Source organism: Lissotriton helveticus, chromosome 4_1 (genome assembly GCF_964261635.1).
Source record: "Lissotriton helveticus chromosome 4_1, aLisHel1.1, whole genome shotgun sequence".
Taxonomy (NCBI): domain Eukaryota; kingdom Metazoa; phylum Chordata; class Amphibia; order Caudata; family Salamandridae; genus Lissotriton; species Lissotriton helveticus.
In genome coordinates this window covers 751,618,551-751,639,878 of record NC_136063.1, presented here as the reverse complement: position 1 = coordinate 751,639,878, position 21,328 = coordinate 751,618,551, and the positions used below count along the sequence as shown (strand labels likewise).

Below are 21,328 nucleotides of genomic sequence, written 5' to 3'. Positions count from 1 at the left end.
CAGTCCAGCCTGAATGGCAGACCAGGTCCTCCCTGGACTGGAAACAAGCATCCTGGGACTAGTTATGAGGTATCACCCCTCATCAGTAGGCTACCTTGACTCCAGTCGCATGGTGTTCACGAGACCCATGTCTGGACATATCCTTCCTACTTAGGGTGACAAATGCAAAAAGAACAATTGATGGAAAGAATGCTGAACAATGTCAAACATCCACCCCCAGTACAGAGATCTGGGCCTAAATCCATCATTTTTTTTGCTCCCCTTGCCCATTCCCGTTTGGACCCAGCCATATGCAAATCAGTCTTGACCCTGCTGCCCTTGGAAACAGTCCAACCTGAATTGTCAGGTCAGGTCCTCCATGGACTGAAAACAAATACCTGGGACCTTTTGTGTGGTATGACCCCTAAACAGCCATGCTAGCTTGACTGCTGTGGCATCACGAACACAGGACCCATGTCTGGGCATACCCTTCAAACTTAGGATGGCAAATGCAAAAAGAACAATTTATTTATGGAATGCTGATCAATGTGTTTGTGTTGCTACAGTTTCAGTATGCTCATACACCCAATATAATTTAGTAAACCAGTTTCAACTAGAAGAGCTTTTTCAAAAATACAAAGAGCATAATCCAATCTTGTAATTTAATGAACTAAGGGCAGTAACTCAATTTCAAATCTTTTGTATCATTTCCGCCACTACTCTAAGGTATTCGCAGCCATCATCGTCATATGTATTTTGTTCGTCTTCATCATACTCATCAATCCCTCATCTTCTTCCTCCTCATCCTCATCTTCTTCCCAACCTTATTCATCCTCCTCAACCTTCTTCCTGGCAACAGGCTTTGCAGCTACCTTAGCACCATCAAATTTGCTTTTACACTTGTAATCTGCAAAACATCCTTTTCATATTTCTCCTTCTGTTTTTCTGCCTTCATGTTGTAAGGATGTATTTTCACTATCACTGAGATTATTCCACATTTCACCCAGTTAGTTTACGATATCACCAATGGAAATGCTGGGATTTGAAGATTTATTCTTGGGACGGAGCAATAGAATCCTTCTTTTTCTTGCCTCCCTTAGCCAGTCTAAGTCTTTAATTTCTCGGTCATATCGCACTTTGTCAGCCTTTGCCAGATTCTCAAACTTAAATTTCTCTTTTCCACACATGGTCTTCGACAATTCTGAACACCTCTTGAGAACTCTGTGAAGCTGACTAGAAGTTTGTGATTCTTCTTTTTGTGCTTGTAGCGGCATGTTTGGACAAAGTAGGCATAAGCAGATTTCTTGCCTGTGGGCTTCTTGGTGCCTCCTTTTGCCATCTTTCTGATCTGTGCTGTTCACTTTGTATAATGAAACACAGGACCGCACACCAAGGACATAAGGTACTTTGTTCAGCTGGCCTAACTTGGTCCCTGTTCTGGCCCTCTCTCCACTGTGATCAGACTGAATGTGTGGCTTTGTCCCAACTCCGCATGACCAGCATGTACTCTCATTTTTTACACAGGTGGCATAAATGCAAGGAATCCTGTTGACGAAGAGCCTCTAATTCTGAGACCCCTGAGCTCTGTAGCAAAAGTCACAGAGGGGCAGATGTATCAACATCCTGATTTGCGAATCTAAAATAGCGATTTTTTTAGAAATCGTTATTTGAGATTTGCAAATAGGGATGTATGTAGAAAATCACAATTTTTTTGCGATTTCTTAAAATTCCTTAATTGCGATTCGCAAATTGCGAATCACAATTAAGGAGTAATTTCCCTTTCATTTCTATGGGCCAGGAGGCAAAATTTGCGATTCCTTAATTTTGCGATGCGATTTCCATAATACATACAGTTTTGCGAATTTTTTGTCGCAAACGCTACTGAATCGCAGCGTTTGCGACTAAAAATTGCCCTGATACATCTGCCCCAATATTTCATGCAGGCGGCTCTTTAGGATAGACAACAAGGAAGATTATTGCACAAAAACTCCTGCTGAAGACTACTAAATTCCTTCTGTTAATACCAAAAGTAGTACATTTAGAATTTTGTTGTAAGTTAGTTCTGTGAATCGGCCCCATCGTCATTAAAGCTAAGTTTGCGGGGAGGCATGTTCATCACCAAGTAGCAATTTTTGTAGATGGCTGGAATATCTGCTTGGGTTCCCATCTTTCGGTGCCCCCCCCCTCCATTATTAAACATTGTCCTCTTAGCAGATAGTAAAATCGTAAAAGAGGCAGACGTTGAAGTGGGCAGGATTTATTGAGAACACATTCCCAAGCTGTTTTAATTGTATCAAAACATTCCCCATACTTTTTGACAAAGGATAACCGTTCCTTTATGGTTAATGACGACCCTGAGTTGCCCCAAGTTGAAATGAAATGAGGGAGGGTCTTCAACACTGTCAAGATCAGTTTCACTCAGTGGCATAACATAGGACCCTGCAGCCCCCCGCGGTGCGGCGGTCCCAGAGCTGCCTGCCCTCCCTCAGCACAATACCCTGGCCAGAGAGCTCCTGTCAGAGTCCGGAGGGTAGCCCCTTCAAGTACCTTGCAGGGGGGGGGGGGCTTCAAGTTTCGCTAAATCCATTGGTTTCACTTACATTTGTTTTTCATTTAAGGTGTATGCTTTTTTGTTTATCCAAACAGGTGTATGCTTTTCGTTTTTTATGCAGATACTTACTTCTAGCTGAAAGTCCAACTATATATTTACTGAACATTTTGTTCTTTTTAGTTATGCGTTTGACACCGCCCCTATGGCGCTCAGAATCACAGTTTCCATACTTTTGTAGGTACTTCCACACTGAAATGAGACCGAGTTTGATTCTATGTCTGGTACTTCTTTTTCTCTGTCTTAGAAAGAAAAAAGGATCAGATACATCCGCGGGGAATGGCGCGTGGAACAGGCCTCTTTCTCTGCGTTGCTAACCTGGGAAGCTATGCCTGGAGCGCTGGAATCTGTGTCCTCCTGGTTACACCGAGTATTGCTGCAACCGCAATAATTAATCCACCGAGCAAGCGAGCTGTCCCTTGAGCTTAGCAGCGCGTTAACGTGCGGGCAGCGGGTGAGATGTTGAGACCGACGCAGGCAAGCGAACAAGAAACTGATCATTTATCACTGATTGAGAAGGGAGGGGGATTTCACTCCTATTTATTCATCAGGTGCAAGGGCGGCAGATCTCCCTCTCTCGCTGTTCAATCAACTGGTGCAGGTGGGCCATAATGGACTCCTCATTGCCACGTGCAGAGGGGACGGAGATCTATCTCATTGCCAACACCCTGTGGAGGCACTCGGCAGAACTCAGGCTCGTCATTCAATGTCCTGGCGGGACATTTCGCCCTGCTTTGCGATAGGCCGATCACTTTCATCTACAGGAGGGCTTTAAGTGGGCCACATCCTGCCGGGGCTCAGCACCTGCAGTTCTAAAACGCGAGTGCCGAGACGGGTCCCTATAGGGCTCTCCGTTTCTGCCCTCAACATGAGGGCGAAAACAACATCTTAACTCTGCAGCTGTACCAGTCTCACTGCCTCTGCTGTCACTTCAAAGAGACTCGTTTTTGTACTTGCACAGTCTCTTCGTTTCAGAACAAAAGCATTTTCAATAGTATATTCAACGAAGCCATAGTTGCTCATTTATCTTATGCGACTGATAACCATTGACAAAGCCAATAGTCCTGGCTTATTCTTGGTGTAATGCTACTTGTTGTATTATATTTCTGGATGCAATGACAGAAGCAGCAAAATACCAGAGGGCGGGGGCAGACAATATGCTCAGCAAGTATGTTTTACCTTAGGTGTTTTAAAGCCACACCCTTAATTATATCGACCACGCCACTTTGAGAGACCTCCCATTTGTTTAATCCCACTTAAAGCCCTGATCAGTAAACCAAAAGAAGATCTTCTTTCCTTAGTAGAGAGTTAACATATTACACTTATCTTCGTTCAGTGCAGATATGCCTTTTGATCCACTCAGTGCATAGGAGGAAGCAGTTCTGTCTCGTTTCCTTCTTTCTTCTACCGGGGGAGACAAATCTCTCCTCACTCTCCTCTTATCCCCCAACTCTCTAATTGACAAATTATTTCACCTGTCAGCGTCCTGGTGGGCTCCTTTCCTTCTGCAAATGCAGTGACAGGGAGTTATGTCCAGTGCGCTACGAGACTGCCAGAAGAAACAGTGCCATACAGGGCTCGAGTCGGGGGTACACGCAGGTACACGGAGTCCACCCAGTCCGTCCCCCCTGCCATGAAGTTAGGCACCACAGAACCGGGACACGTTCATCAGCGCCTGTACGTTGTCTGCTTTCCATTCCCAGCAGCAACGTGCAGGCAGCTAGGGAGCCTCTTTCACCCCCAGCTGGGCCGAAGTTAAGGGACTATCCGGCCTCCTTTTGTTTGTATATGCTGACTGGGGGCCGTCTGGAACCTTATATTTAAATATAAATGCCACAGAGGGAAACAAAGTGACACAGCTTGCCTTCTCTTCACAGGTACTTCAGAGAGGCATGCTTTTGCCTTTGTTTTGTCCCTGTATAAATGTAGACACTGTAAGACTGTCAGATGGGTTAGTCTGTCCCAGTATTTACACAAATAATTTAAACAACACTATTTTATATATTTTATAGTGCTACGTCGTGAAGTCATGAGGTCATTTGCATATTGTCTTACTTGGTCACTCCCCACACTTCTTTTTATAGGACTTATGCCCTGGTGCCAGGCCTCTTTGCGCGTGCCACTTCCGCACGCAGACGTAATGGGGGAAAATGCCGTCACACAAACGCTGCATTTCTGTGGATTAAATCCAACACGAGGAAAACACTTCAAACAAAGCAATGGCCAAAGAAGCCAGCCCAATCTGCATATGCTATCAATTGAAATGGCTGACACAAGCCATGATTGTTTTAATTATTGCTGTTGTCGTTATTATTTTCTAAGCTGTTTATACCTGTACTAAAAAAATGAATACACAAATGCAAAAATCTGCATCAATAAATAAATAAAATGTCAGAGCTTCGCAAATGCCATCACGTTCAGGAGAAAACAATTCAAGATGTATTTGCTACTTTAGTAAATACTGCACCTGAGACCAGCTATAAAGAGTGTCGTGTACAGAAGCCATTGCGCAGGGGCTGGAGGAATGGTTGTGAGAGACACAGTTCTCCTGGGCCTCTTTGGCAGAGCAGGCGCGTGCTTCAATGGTATATTATATGACACAAAAACCTCATTGTCTCCTAGAGGCAAATGTCTGCTTGAAGTGCATGGGATCTGATTAAACATTTGAGTCACTTCAGTGCCAGCCTCATTAGCAGCTGGGAGCTGGAGGAATGGCTAATCTGCCTGGAGAAATGTTTAGGAATCAATAAAACCTGCTCATTTCCAAGTAGAAATGACATGTCTTGGGAGCAGAATCCCATTTTCTACAAAGCAAAAGCAATTTAGATCACTTATGCATATAAAACCACAAGCAGGAACAGTGGTCTGGTATTCATTTGCAGACATTTGTAAGCTACCCTTAGCTCAAGAGCTGAGCCAAGTTACAATGAAACTATCCGAATACAATAGAGCTGGCACATGAACTGCTGCAACAGAATCTCGAGATAATAACTTTAGGAGTTAAGAATAAACGCAGAGATATTATTGACAATGGAAGAAGAATATGAGAGGTTATGAAAGTCTATGGAGAGAGTCCACCAGAGCACTGCTCAAGACCTGCAGGGAGCATAGTGTCAGAATAACTGGAACAGAAGCAGGGAAACTATTGCTAAAAGGATGCAAAGGTAAATATGGAGACCACGAGCATCTTCACATAAAGAGGAGGAAAGAAGAGGACAGAAATCGGTGAACCAAGCTCAGATATTATCTGTTATCAAATTGTATATTTATACATTTTTATAGTTTAGGAGAAGCTGAAGTCTCTTTTAAGCAGTTAGTACTAAAGCATATATAGTAGGAATCCAAAAGTCAGTGTAGTTTGGGAGTGCATCCCGTGCATGATTTTAAGCACATAATAAACACATTAAAAAGGCCTTCAATCTGGCACAGAGCTGGCTAGTGGAGTGTTAAACTGACATGTGGTGCTTGTGAGTATGTCTGCAGGCATGTGTGAGTTTGTGTACGTGTGATGGCCTTTGGAATGTCATCCCAGTTTCCTCAAACCTATTACCATTCCAGGTATTTCAGAGTTGTGGGCCTTTTCTCTATATCCTGGGTAACCAGTGGACACTGGACTTTATTCATTGAAGATACTGTGACTTCACCCTGGAGCCCGAAGACTTTAAGTACTAATAAAGTTACTTTTGTACAATTTTCTTTCGGGGCCTACTCAGTTTTTCAGCCAAGACTTGGGGCCAGATGTAGGTAGGCATTTACCGGTCGGTAACGGCCGAATTCGGCCGTTACCGACCGGTAAATGCAATTTGAGATGTAGGGCCCTGTATTTTACAGAATCGGTAAATTTACCGATCGGTAAATTTACCGATTCTGTAAAATACCGAGTCGGTATTTTTACCGATTCAGTAAAATTGATATGTAGGTGGGACTCTTCTGAGTCCCACAAGCATTAAAAAATCGGTATTTTACCATCAAATCCTATTTGATGGTAAAATACCGATTCCGGTGTGCATGCACATGTGTGCATGCACACCTGTGCCATATGACAGGCAGACCTGCCCTTAGGGCAGGTATGCCTGCCACATGGCACCGAACCCGTTTTGGGGGTGCTAGAGGGTGTCAAAGTGACACCCCCTGCACCCTTGTGAAATTCGGTATTTACCGATTCGGTAATTACCGAATCGGTAATGCCCATTCATTCCTATGGGCTTCAAAGCCCATAGGCATGAATGGGCATTACCGGTCGGTATTTACCGAATCGGTAAATACCGAATTTTACCGATTCGGTAAATGCACATCTGTATTTACCTACATCTCGGTACTTCTATTTTACCCCTTCTTAAATACCGAATCGGTATGATTCGGTATTTAAGAGGTGGTAAAATAAAATTACCTACATCTGGCCCTTGCTCCTGTATGCAACGGTATGGAGCTTAAAAAGAGTTTGACACAGGGATCACAAATTATTAAACTCATTGAGTAGCAGCAGTGACATCAAATGCCCTTTCACCCTATGATAATATCAAAGGAAGTGACATCACACATGTCATCCCAACTTGATATAACAGGAAGTGAAATTATATGATCTTGTACAATCAGACAAACAAGTGAAATACATTACACATGTAAGATCAATGTAATTCACTACAAGGTTATGAAAACTGGCATGCGTAATTATTTAGAAACCACATATATCTTCTAGTGGTATGATGTCAGGATAAGCCCCAGACTCAGCCATTACATACATCACTACAGCAATTGTATGCATAAGTAACACCCAACACACCCAGTTATAACCTGTAATGCATAGGCACAGGCACCATATATTCATGCATTGATTCAAATGTTCAAACGCATTCTCGAATGCCCATGCCCAGCTCAGAGTTTTCCAGCAAGAGAAACGAGCTATCCCTTCTGGCATCCAGATTTCGCAGGGTTTGCACAGAAGACACATCCACAAGATTAACAAGATTTTAGAGACTTCAGACAACCATGCTATGGCTTCGGTGAAACAGATGTTACAGGCTGATCTTTGGGCCCAGGCTTGGTCCTCTGGCTATCAAACGCTATTGTCTCAGTGCAAAGATGGTAGATATAACCTGGAGGAGAAACATACCTTACACTGTACCTCAGAATGCAGAGGTCTCCATCATGTTACACAGCTTTTAAATACTCAGACGGGATGTATGGTCACAGGTTCAGACAGCAGTACTGTCTTTCAAGCTACATCTATTTTGGGTATTTAGATTTCTATCAGTGGTCTCTCAATTACATATAGCTTTTTGCACAAACGAACCCGGAATCTATTCGTTTTCCATGGACATATATTTTAATTTTGCATTGACTGGCCCTTGGCCAACTCACAGAACAAAAAAGTATTGGTTTATGGAAATATATTTCAACATTTTAAACTTTTCTCCACTCTAGATATTACTGCGTTACCATGTGAACATACTGCAGGATGTCAGATTCAGACATAAGTCTGCACCCGATGCTAATTATAAAAACTTCTACTTACTTATTAGAATGTATTCTTTAATGCAGGCTTGGTGCAACTGGATATTAAAAAATGCCATGCTCTTCACAAAGGACTATATAGTGTAATGACATTTATATTTTTGTGGCAATAGTGTTTAGTTCATTACTCTTCGGTAAAAGGCGTAGGAGAGGGCAAACGGAGTAGTGGACCAAGTGGCAATGCGCTTAATTAGTTGGCAATGTGTAGTTTGAAAAGTTGTGTCTTGAGCCTGCATCGGACAGAGAAATAATTGGTGGTTTACAGTTCAATCCAGATTAATGTTCCAGTATTTTCTTGTGGAATTAGTGTATCTCTAAGTGCACAATTATGATATAGAAGGTAAATTGGTCAAGTAGAAACACATTTCATCACGACATTCTTAGGGCAGCATTAGTTAAAGACAAAATATACAACTTCCACTGCATTAATAACATTGTGGGGGGAAACTTTCAGAATGTACATTGGTATGGAGTGGAGTGGAAAGGGGAGAGTCAGTGTGGGGGCTAAGCATGGAGCCCACGTGTTGGGACGGAAAGTCCCCCATATGGGTGCCCTAACTTTAACCCTTTCCGTGAACCGCAAATTCCGCTGTGGCGTAGGGGGCTAGGGAGTGGGCACAGTGCTTCGCGCTCATGACGGCTCCACGCCGTCATGCCACACGGGCGGCGTGTGCTCATGATGGCGTGGCTCCGTCACAACCCCGCCCACTCATTAATTCACCTGCACAGGTGGGGAATTAGTGCCGCGTGGGAGGAGCGGCGGTGGCATGACGGCTCCACTCCGTCATGAGCACACGCCTACCGTGACTCATGACGGCGTGGAGCCATCATGAGCATGAAAGGGGTTAATAACATAACATAAACATAAAATCACCCATAGGTATCTTGGCGCTGAATAACATATGTGTATTGTTATTAATGATGTTTAGATCCTTCATGCTGATTTTTGTCACAGGCGAACACAGTGTTTGTGCCATGACATAGGCCTGTCTCATGGATTTTGGTTGTTTTGGACCTGGAGGGGCACGGAAATAGTGATGAAAGGCTACTGCCTTTACAAGAAATTGGAAAAGGAAAAAAGGGAACCCTACTCACTGTTGTCTCTATTAACCATTGACTTCAGAGACACCGATCTGATTGTAGCTCCTGATCCCGGTGCTCAGTCTGGAATGCCCTCCTAGTGGCGGGAATTCTTGTTCATCTACAGCGTGAATTATTTCACAAGCTGTCATCCCACCAGCAGGGAAGGATGTTCCTCTGCTTCAGAATGCCGGGGTAACACACGGAGGCACGTCCGCGCTCACCATGGGTACAATGTACTCCTGCCCCTCTGCACGATATAATGTCCTCTCCTTGCCCCCCACACTAGACACTTGAAGCCCTTGTGAGTGAAGAACCGTTTATTTAAAGTAAGCAAAGTTATCTCAAGCATAAAGCGCCGAGCGTCTTAACAGGTTGAGCTCCGGTCGCTAACTGACAATTCCCCGTTTCGCGCCTTCACTAAAGTGTCCTCTGCGCATGCGTGCGCCTTCCGCTCTCGCCTACGGCGTGACGCGTCATCGCGTTCACGCTCGTAGACTAGAGCGCACACCACATATCTCCCCCCTTTTACATTGACACGGTTAGCTATACCAGTCTCAGTTCTAGTGTCCACTCATTTCAAAGTCTCTATATCTGGAGGGCACCTTAACTGCCCTGCCGCTGCGGGTGCACCTTACCGGCATCTTTTCCTCCATCGCTCTCTCTCCCAGTGATCTCTCACCGTCTCTCTGATCTTCTCCCTGTTCTTCACCGGCAGGTGTATCATCTTCATTGGTAGACCCTGTGGTAGGAGTTTCCATTTCTCTGTCCTTTCCTACTCCTTCCAACAGGTCGTTTGCGCTCTGCATAAAGGGAGGCCTCTGTTCCTCAGACCCCACCTGTATCTCCTCCTTCTCTGATTTGGGCCACGTCACTATCTTGTTAACTTTGGCCATGCGGTCTTGGGACCATACCTTGCCATCGCTGAGGAGAGCTGCCCTTCCTCGCACTTCCTTAACCTGTAAGGGTTGACTATACTTGCTTTCTCCTTTCTTTTGTAGGGTGGGCAGCTTGACCCTGACCCATTCTCCTTCTTCCAGCTCTGTTTCCTTTGTGTTGCGTCGTCTGTCATAATGGGCCGCATAAATCTTCTGGGCCTTCTCAAGGTTGTGCTGAACCACCGCCGGGGACCACTTGCTGGTGATGGTTTTCTCCCTCCACATTACGTTGTCCCGAGTGAAAGGGAGGCGGCCTCTCAGCACTTGGAAGGGGCTGTACCCCACCACTGTGGGGGTGATCCTGTAAGCCCACAGCATGCTCATTACTTCGGTCTCCCAGTCTTTTCCTTGCGAGATGGCTGCTTGTATGGAGCCCATTAGCACACGGTTGAACCGCTCTGCTTGGCCGTTACATGCTGGGTGATAGATGGCTGTGTGTTTCGATTCAATCCCGTTCCTCTTCATGAATCGCCTCCATTTGTCCGAGACGAACTGCGGTCCGTTATCACTGAGTATAGATTTTGGTATTCCTTCTCTTAAGAACAAGGACGTCAAGAACCTCAAAACTGTGTCAGTGTCCATGGATTCTTGTATATCGACTTCAGGCCATTTCGAATACTTGTCTATGACTACACACAGATATTTGTTCACCCCTCTGCTATCCAGGACGGGCCCGAGTATGTCAATGGCCACGTTCTCCCAGGGGTTTTGAGGGGTCTCGAACTTTCCCAAGGCTGGTCTGAGAGGTCGAAGTATTTTGTCCGCTCCTTGGCACTGTCCGCACTCTCTTACTTGCCTTTCTATTTGGGTATCCATGCCTGGCCACCAATACATTTGCTTGACTCGTGCCTTTGTCTTTACTATGCCCAGATGTCCTTCATGAAGTTGTTTCAATAATCTGGGTATCAGGATTTCCGGTGGTACTACCCTTTCTCCTCTGTATAGAAAGATCCCTGAATCGCTCAAGGACAGTTCTTCTCTCATCTCGTAGAACTTCCTTACTCCTTCTGTGAGCTTCTTCTTGTCCGGCCATCCAGACGTAAGGTGTCTTTTTATCTCTACTTTCTCCGCGTCTTGTTCGTACGCAGCCGCCCATTCTTGACTGCTAATCGTTACCTCATGGTCTTCCATGCTGGCTACCATCTCCTCTTTGTCCGGGACCACCTCCGGCGCTTCCTCCATTGCCGAAGCTCGGCTGAGATAATCTGCCACCCTGTTTCGAGTTCCTGGCAGATACTCCACGTCATACGTGTAATCTAGTAGTTTTAATGTCATTTTTGCAATTCTTGGAGTCGCAGTGTCATGGCCCAAGGACGTCAGGACTTTGACCAGGGGCTTGTGATCCGTTTGGAGCTTGAACCTGGTTCCCCAAATGAACTGTCTAAATTTGCCCATGGCCCAAGTGACTGCCAGCATCTCTTTTTCGATGACACTGTACCGTTGTTCCGTCGGGGAGAGAGCACGTGAAGCAAAACTGATGGTTTCCACGGATCCATCCTCCCTCTCTTGTGCCAATACTGCCCCTAAGCCTTTGTCACTTGCATCCGTTGTTACGATGGTGTTGCCTGCGGAGACGTATCCTTGCAAGGGAACAGCTTGGCTGATGCAGTCCTTTACCATCTCAAATTCATTTTGCGCTTCCATGTCCCATTCAAACTTCACCTTGTCTCTGATGAGCTGTCGCATTCTGTACGTTTTGGTGGCAAAGTGTCTCACGAATTTGCTATAATACTCGGCCATTCCGAGGAATGACCGCACTTCCTCCTTGGTACTCGGGGCTTTGGCATCCTTGATGGCCCTCACATTTTGTTCCTTCGGTGATATACCATGTGTTCCAATTTCGTGACCCAAGTAGGTGACAGAGGGCATCCCAATCTTACATTTGCTCCACTCCGCGGTTAAGCCTTTGTTTTGTAACACTTCGAGGACTCTGGTTAGTTTGCTGTCATGGTCCCTTTTGGTGGAGCCCATTACCAGAATATCATCTTGAAAGTACTGCACTCCTGAGATATCCTTAAACAACCGATGCATCAACTTTTGAAATACAGCCGCTGCGGACGCCAGCCCAAAGGGCATCCTGCGGAATTGATAACACCCGAAGGGCGTGATGAAGGAGGTGTACTTTCTACTCGTGGGATGCAGCTCAATCTGATGGTATGCAGACGTGAGATCTATGGTGGAGAAATGGGTGATGCCTTTTGTTCTTGCCAACATCTCCTCGATTCTGGGAAGGGGAAACTTCTCCACAATGAGGCATTTGTTGAGCTCGCGGAGGTCCACGCAGAGACGAACCTTCCCATTTGGTTTCTTGACCACAACTAAGGGGGACAACCACTCCGAACTGTCCACTGGCTCTATGATGCCTTGGTTCTCCAGTCTCTGCAATTCCTGTTGCACAGCTTCGCTGGTGGATATGGGAATGTTCCTGACTTTGTGCGTCACTGGTATTGCTCCCTCCTTGAGGACCATTTTGTGGACAAATTTGTCCAGTTTCCCTACCGTACCCTCGAATACCTTGGGGTAGGCAGATTTCCAATCTTCTTCTTTCGTGAGGGGCCACTCATCCGTTAAGAGTATCTGTTCTTTCCCGCCGGGATTGAGTATGATCCCTAAATCCCCTGCATCTCTCCATCCTAGTACCGATGGGCCCTTCTCTGCGACGTATAGTGTGCAGGTGGCTGACCTCCCCCTAAATTCAAACTTGAAGTCTCGGCAGCCCACCAAGGGAATGGCATTCTCTGTGTATGAGATGGGCCTGATGTCAGGCGGCCATAGGTCTGGCCCAACAGCTGGTGCAAAATCTTCTTCCCATATGGATCTTTGTACTATGGTCCAGGGAGAACCTGAGTCGACAGCCACATGTACTTTCACTCCCCCTATGAGCATGTCCGTGCGGGGCTTATCTCTGCTTTTCCCTGTCACTTCCAATACTTGATCCTCTATACACAGTACCATTTCTCCGTCTTCTAGGTCGTCTTCCTCACTGACTTCTGACGTCGCTGATTCCACACACTTGACGGTGGTCCTCCTCCCCTTTTTGCGGCATACTTTTTCAAAATGGCCGACCAGGCCGCAGAACGCGCATCTGGCGCGAAACGCAGGACAGCGTTTATCCTGAGCCGAGTGCGCTTCGCTGCCACATCTATAGCAAGAGAATTTGCTGTCTGTGCTGGGGCGGCCGGTCTGTTTCCCTGTCCATTTGGACTCCTTCCTCTGTTCTCCATAGGATCCTTTTTGTCTGTTGGATGTTGAGGCCTCGTCTATCTTGTTAATCATCTGCCGCTGTGTGCTTTCTCTTTTGGCCGCTTCTGCGCAGCGTTTCGACATTTCAGCCTTTTTTACCATCGCTATGACTTCCTTGAGTGAGGTCTCACTCTGTGCCCATAGTTTGTCCTGGACAGCCCTGTTGGTGGTATGCATGACTATCTGGTCTTTAATATACTCCTCCTGTAGAGTCCCATATCGGCATGTGATGGCCAGACGTCGGAGCGCAGCTACGTAGTCGTCTATAGACTCACCAGCCTCTTGCTTCCTTTGTTGGAAATTGTAACGGTCTATTGAGACCCACACTGCAGGGCGGTAGTGGTTGTCCAGGTCATCCAATGCATTTTTGAAGACGTCCGTCTCTGTTGCACCCCTTTCCTTGGGCACAATGTTTGCGAACACTCTCACCCCCTCCGGGCCTAGATTGTGGAGTAACAATCTCTTTTTCCTTTCTGGTGTGTATTCCTCTCCATTGTCGTCCTCTCGTGCCTCTATGTAGTTCTTAAAGTATTCTTTCCAATCCTCCCATTTTAACTGGGGTTCCCCTGGTCTGGGTAGGAATGGGATGGGGGCCATCAGGGCCGAAGCTTGGTTTGCCATCTTGGCCTCGCCTCTGTGATCTACTGCTTGGGCTCTGGCTTGGTCAGGCGCGCTGGACGTTCCTGCGCTCCCTGCGGTGTCACCTTGACCTCTGGGACTGCCTGGGGTATTATCCCTTATTGCCTGCGTGGGGTTGTCTGTTTGCACCCCCTCCTCTGGTTGTGGGACGGTGCCTTTGGTTGCCAGGGTGCTGGGTTGTGGGCTTTTGTCCCTAGGGCAGCACTGACCTGATTCCTTGTGGCCAGGGTTCTGGCACGTCGTGCTGTTGCGCTGCTGCCACGCTTTACGCTTGTGCTGGTTGCAGGTTGCTGTTCTTCCCCTGGCTGGTGTAGGGCTGATGGAGGTTGGTTGCTCTTTTCCACTTTGCTCGGTGGTGTTCGTGTCACAGCCTCGTCGCCAATATAATGTCCTCTCCTTGCCCCCCACACTAGACACTTGAAGCCCTTGTGAGTGAAGAACCGTTTATTTAAAGTAAGCAAAGTTATCTCAAGCATAAAGCGCCGAGCGTCTTAACAGGTTGAGCTCCGGTCGCTAACTGACAATTCCCCGTTTCGCGCCTTCACTAAAGTGTCCTCTGCGCATGCGTGCGCCTTCCGCTCTCGCCTACGGCGTGACGCGTCATCGCGTTCACGCTCGTAGACTAGAGCGCACACCACACACGAGACTTCGTTATTACCTAACTCGCTCTGTGCTCTATTTTACAAAATGCATTGTATTTCTTTTAACTACAGCGTGCGCCGCCTCAATTGAACTTTACTTTCACCGGCGTTTGACCTACGATCAACATTTTACAACGATTCCGCGTTCCCCCGTATATGCAGCGCCACTGCGCTTTTGACGGTAAGGAAACCCTTTGTAATGAAGGCGGGTTCCTAGTATCACTGTGTCCTGCATAGACTCTCTCAATATCCATTGTTTCCTCCCACACAGTTCCTCATATTCTGGACTCTCTCATTGATTTATTCTGTATTGAGCTCCTGGGCTAGCTCCATCGTACAGCTTGCCTACCTTCACTACCCTCACTTAGGGTAAGTTTCATTGTTCCACTCACTGTCCATTGAACAGTTCACCTCCGAACTGTCTTTTTGCAATTTCTAACCTCCTATTTCGTTCTCCAATTATACCCACAGCACCCGGCTGGGTCCCTGTGAGTCTTTTTGTTACACTTAATTCACGGTGCCACTGCAAATTCACTCGGCAGTACAAGCCCACCCTTCAGGTACTTCTGACATTTAGTATCTCAATTTCAACCCTATTGCCTCACTTAGAAGGGCCACTTGCTGACTATATGACCCTATCATTTTCTCTATGTGTCCCCACACTGCCAGGTCCTGAAGAGACCCAATACCCTGACTGGGCGAAACGCCGTCAACAGTTTAAAGAGGTGAACTAAACACTAACATTTTCTAATTGTTAAAATTGTTGTTAGTCAATAGAATATACTTTAAATGGTTGCTTTACTTAATTTGAAACCTTACTCATTTTTCACTTTTTAATGTCACTTTTTGTAGCATAGGTTCGATACTATTTTCACTGGGACACCAAACACCATTGTCTAATTGTTTAGTTTTTGTATAGTCATAATTATGTACTTGAATACTCATGAATATATATTGTGTTATTTACTTAATTTCTTTATAATTCATTACATAAAATGTTCACTAAATCGTGAAGGTGTGTAGTCAGCTTTTCTTTTTGACATCCCTCCAACCCATTTCTATAGCCATTGTTCATTACTGTATCAGAAACCTTCCATACTATTCCACAGGAGCCATTGTTTTCCTAAATAGTTTACCAGGAACTGAGCAGCAAGAGCGCAGCGGTGGCAGCATACCTTATAGTGATTAGTAGGAGTAAACCGGTCCTTTTTATCTATGTCACTGGTGTGAAGCTTACAGCCTCACTCATTTGAAGTTTCCTTCCTCTATGCTTAACTCGCCCTTGGCCTACATCCATTTGGTGTGCAGTGCTGCGCAGTCCATGTGTGTTATACGTGTGCTGGGTGTATGTGTGCCTGTGAATGGTAAAATACAGGGATGGTGCAGTTCTGTATCACGCATGTGTGTCATATGTATGTGCTGGATGTATATGTGCCTGGAAATCATACAATACATGGAAAATTCTTCGTCCATTTTGGGAGAGCCAGGGCTAACTGAAGGATTATGAGGGGGTAGAGGAGTCAGTCCCGATAGATTTGTAGATTGTTGCATCACTGTGATCTGGGTGGGACACCTTAAAGGAAGGGAGAGCCAGGCTCTTCAGTACACTTTAAATGGTGCTCATCGATTCAGAAAGAGGTCACAAGTAAGGGGCCTGGGCACATCTCAGGAAGAGATGGGACTGATAACAGAGTCATAAAGAAGAATGCATATGCCCTGAGGAAATCTTTTCATACACATATTACTGTGACTGACATCCAGGTGTTAACCTCTAGTCACTCCCACGGCGTGTGCTTTGGGGGTTATCAGATTTGGAGTCCCTCCTTCTCTGACAGACTGCTTTCTGGAGGAAGGGCAGAGGAGAAGGCACTTCAAAAGGAAGCAGACCCCCAACATGAACTTCAAAGACTCAGACTCTAAATCACATTTGGTGTATGGAAATGGACAATAAGACGGGGAGCTCAAGGCCCCCAAAACTGTCAACTTTCAAGCCGCCAGTCTGTCTGTGCGAGGTGGAGAAGCTTTACAAGATCTTACAAGGCCTGCCAGTCTCCCAGCTTGTTGAGGGGACATCACCCAGTGCATTTAAAACCACCTGCCCTGGAACCTAGAGCACCAGTGCAAGCCTGCTTACTAAGACCATTATGCCCTTCAAGGAAGAGGAGAGCACTGGAGGAAGTGTGGTCCAGTGGACAATTTTGTCATTTGGATCCAGGTAGCGAAGTGTGAGGAGTCCGCTGCTGCACTGATTAGGTCACTGCCCATGTGCAGGTAAAAGTTGGGGACACCCATATGCCGGATGAGGGCTGCCATGAAGTGAGCTGTGACTGTTTTTGCACCAGTCAGGTGCAGGTTAAGTTAGCAACCCCATATGGAGGTTGGGCTGCTATACTGAGTATGAGTGCTGGCATGCCACTCAGGCCATAGCCCATGCAGAGAGCTAAGTCAGTGACCCCGCATAAAAGGTGGGAAAGGCTTGAAGAGTGCTGCTGTGCCGATCGGGCCTTAGCCCATGTGCCCCGTTAAGTCTGCGACATCGTATGCTAGGTGGGGCCACCATAAAAATTGCTGCGGTGCTTATCAGGCCTTAGCCCTTATACAGAGTGGAGTCAGAGACCTAGTAACCCAGAGGGGCCACTGGGACAAGACAACGAGAGTGGTCTGGTCGAGACGGCCATCGAGAGTAGCAGACCGCAGTTGTGACCCAAGTGGGACCAAGCCTCTACTGAGAACCAGCACCAGGACAATCACAACCCCCCCACTACCTGTGGGGAGGATTTAAGAGTCCTACCAACCATTAGAGGATCATCAAGACCCCCAGCTGCTGCCTCTGCGGGATCGTGTGTGAGTATCTCAAGCTTCTCTTCCCAGATCGCATGTGAAAGAGCTTACCAGAGACAGCGGACGCAGCTACAGGCCCCATGAAGGGACTGCACTGAAAGGCTTTGGTCACTCCTATCTTGCTGGTGTGGGTAAGCCCGATTTATGGACCGTGACTGACCTGGGGGAACTTGTAGCCATATAGTGCTTGAGCACTGGAACACTTTTGAATTCATTAAAGAATCAGAGTGGAACTCCTGAATTTTGGACTACAAGTGAGGCTGAACCTAAATGTCGCCTACAGTGATTAGGGAATAACCACTACCAGGTTCACAGCAGTAGAGTCTGAATTGGTAAGACAAAGGCATCAAAGTAATCATATGTGACAGAGACTGAATTATCAGCCACTAGATCACACCAGAGGTTGAAAGCTCACACACATACACACACACAACCACACTCCCACACAAACACGCACACACACCCACACACACACACGCACACACTCTCTCTCTCTCTCTCTCTGTCTCTCTCTCTCTATCTCATGGTACAGCCTAAATACATGGAAGAAGGCAGCTTATGTTGTCATAGGCACTAGATGGTCAGAATGATCACACCTAGAAATATTCCACTCACAACATGAAGATAAACATTCTCTGGACATATCACTTCTAATGGTAGTTGATGATGAATTGTTCAGCCTCCACAGTGACACTGTCAAGCAGAGTAAGATACATATAAATTAACACATCCCTACACCATTTGGGATCTCATTTATGTAATTGGAAGCATGTATATCCAAAAAAATGTAGTAAGGTATATAAGACATACATTTCCTAAGAGCAGGTTGCAGTGTCACAGGGCAATATCTTTTACACTGTTACCTCATAGACTCCATGCAATGGAGAAGTAGAAAGCTATGATCAAACCTATGAGGGATTAGCACAGAACATATCAGTACACACCCAATTGTAAGATCTTTCAAACACACCACTTGCATATCTTTAAACAATATTAATATTTTTGGAGTAAAAGAATTGCATTAAGTACCAGTGAAATAGTGTCATTGTTCTTCAATCATCTAATTCTGGTTGAGCACAGTCCTGGGCACACGTGGTAAGGGTATTAACACCGTTTGTTTGAAAGTACTTGGTTCTGACAAAGCGGCGGTCAACACCAGTCTATGATTTGAAAAAGTTTTGATATATCACACGGCAATGACTGTATTAGGACAAAACAATCATCCGACACGTGTTTCATCACAAGGAGTTATCCTGTGACTCTTCAGGGCTGTTCCAGGTCGGAAATGGAGGATGAGCAGACCCAAGGTGACTGGTGATACTTTCAACCCAGTCTGGGGTATGCGGAGAACTAGAATAAAAACGTTGGAAGGTGGTACTCTTGTAGATGACGTGGACCTCCTGGTCTTGGGTGGAGGAGCCGAGGAGAAGGACAGGTAGGTGCCCCCGAAGGTAGTCGAGGGCTTAGAGATGAGATATGGCTGCCACGGCGGGTGCGGGGGGCGGTGAGATGGGTAGCGCTTAGATGTGGGTTGGTAGGCGGCCAGTGTCTGTAGAAGGATAAGGATTGGCGGTATGTGGAGGCCGTAAGTAGGTTCCTGTGGTCCTGGTTGGGATGCGTAGAATGGCTGGTGCGCCTAGTCTGTCGGTATAGAAGGGGTACAACGACACTGGTTCTCGTGGTGTGTGCTGGTTGACATTTACATCTCAATGGGGTTGTCATTCATTCAAAACACAAAAATAGACATTGCTCATTATGTAAAAATGAGTCCAGCTGGCCAGGTGTTAATAAAGTGGAGGGAGTACAATCCATGAATAAACCTGAGCAAAGATGGTACAAAGGAAGGGTGTACAATGTACACTCACATAGACCAGAATGAGGCTACATTTGTAGGATAACCATGGACTATTTAAGTGAGTTGGAATGACTATAATCGTATGTAAGTATGTCTTGCATGGGTACATTTTAAATCTGGCTTGGATCCAGTTCATAGGGACTTAGCTGGGCATCCATGATGTAAATGATTATCCTTCTTCAATCTTTTTCACAAATATGCTGGTGGCACATGATGTACACTGGATATTATGAATCAGATTACAAGCTGTGCTTTGTAGTATGAAATTTAGTACTCCTGTAGTATTACTTAGGTATTACAAAATACCATTCACAAACCTAGGATCTGAGACTTCCACCTCTACTATCTTTTCTACTTGGAAGTCTCATCCAGAGATCTTAACATACACAGGTATTTCTTTTGGTAGTAAATATGGGTCGAATGAGAAGGCATGGCTACAAAATTGAGAACACTTACTACTAAACGTAGTGGCTTAGGGAGGGACGTAAATAAAAAACAAATCTGACAAAAGGGTAAGACCATTGCTATTCACAAACTATATTCTAAAGCTACTTACTAAAGCCAGAAATGTGACAAAACAGGCTCAAATGTACTCCAGCCATGGTTTGAAGTTAATGCAGCACCACACATGGCCACACAGGTACTGACCACACTCCTGTAGAAAATAGTGGGTTAAAGGTTACTTTTACAATATTGCATTTTTCAGAATGTTTATGATTTTATAAGAAGGCAAGCAAAATATCTTACAACACAAGGGGGGAAGGAGTGATGATTTTGATCTACAACACATATCTTCAGGAAAAATTCATTACAACCCGAACAAATCACTTGCTGGCCATCCACTTATTGAATGATCCCACACAGCCATCAATTGTTTGCCTTCACTATGTTGGTTATTGTCTTTGTAGCTATGCCCTCATTTTGTGGAACACATATTTGAGCAGGAGAGAGAGGGTTTGTGGGAAAATAATCAACATATTTTACTTATCCAGGGATGTAGATATTGCCACGTACTGCTGCACAACCGAAGGGAATCAACATGGTTGCAAACAGGGAAAAGAAGCTGGACTCATCTACAGGCCACTCATAGGCTATCCAATGTAAACAATATTGCCTGCAGTCCATTTACTGGCCAATGGATGTTTCCTGAAGGTCTTTTCTTACAACATATGCATCTCACAGGAACGCCAATCTTGATGCATTAACATATGAGTGCATCAGGTTACATCCAGGCCACAGTATTTCGAGAAATCATTCAATTCATAGTAAGGGAATTCTATGTCTTTACTCACTTCCCTCATGTCTTAGGTGTTGATTTTTCCCATGTGGGATGCACCTTACCAAAGGGATTTTTTTTTCTCCAGCAGACACTACTAGCACTCCACCATCTTGGATGCTGCCTTTGATGACAGGGGCTTCTTTACTTGATGTGTACAGTGCCTTTCCTGGTACCACAAAAACAATTATATCTCCTGGTAGGCACCTCCTGCATGTTGGTTGGTTTTGGGGCTTTTCGGTAACATGGAGCTCATGGGTAAATTATGACCTCTCATTGTGGAACTGCATGTGCATCTGAGGGATGGCATCTCAATCATACACACTTTTTGCTCCCTAAACAAAATAGATACAGATGCCCTTTGCAGCCTCCGCATGTAAGTATGCATGATGCATTACATTTAGAGTAGAAGCACAATAAACAAAAAAAAATTGTTCTTATTGCTGTTGATGCCAGGCATGTTCTCTTCCTATTGCCTCACACCCTTCTGAGTTCAAACCACACAATCCCAACAGACGTACAATAGGGCACACACACCTACACAAGCAATCATTGAACTGAGTTTTAGAAACCTTAAGTCACAATTCAGATGTCATGACCACACAGAGGAGGTGCTGGTGTACGCCCCCGAAGTTATGTGCAAGGTGGCCCTAGACTGTTGCATGTTACAACAATTGCCATGCAGCAGAGCTTACACATCAACATTACCGATGA

At 45.6% G+C, this 21,328-nt stretch overlaps 1 pseudogene; it reads right to left on the bottom strand.

The window, feature by feature from the left end:
- Nucleotides 1–669: 669 nt before the first annotated feature.
- LOC144828054 (high mobility group protein B3 pseudogene) lies at nucleotides 670–1,318 on the bottom strand (annotated as a pseudogene).
- Nucleotides 1,319–21,328: the final 20,010 nt, after the last annotated feature.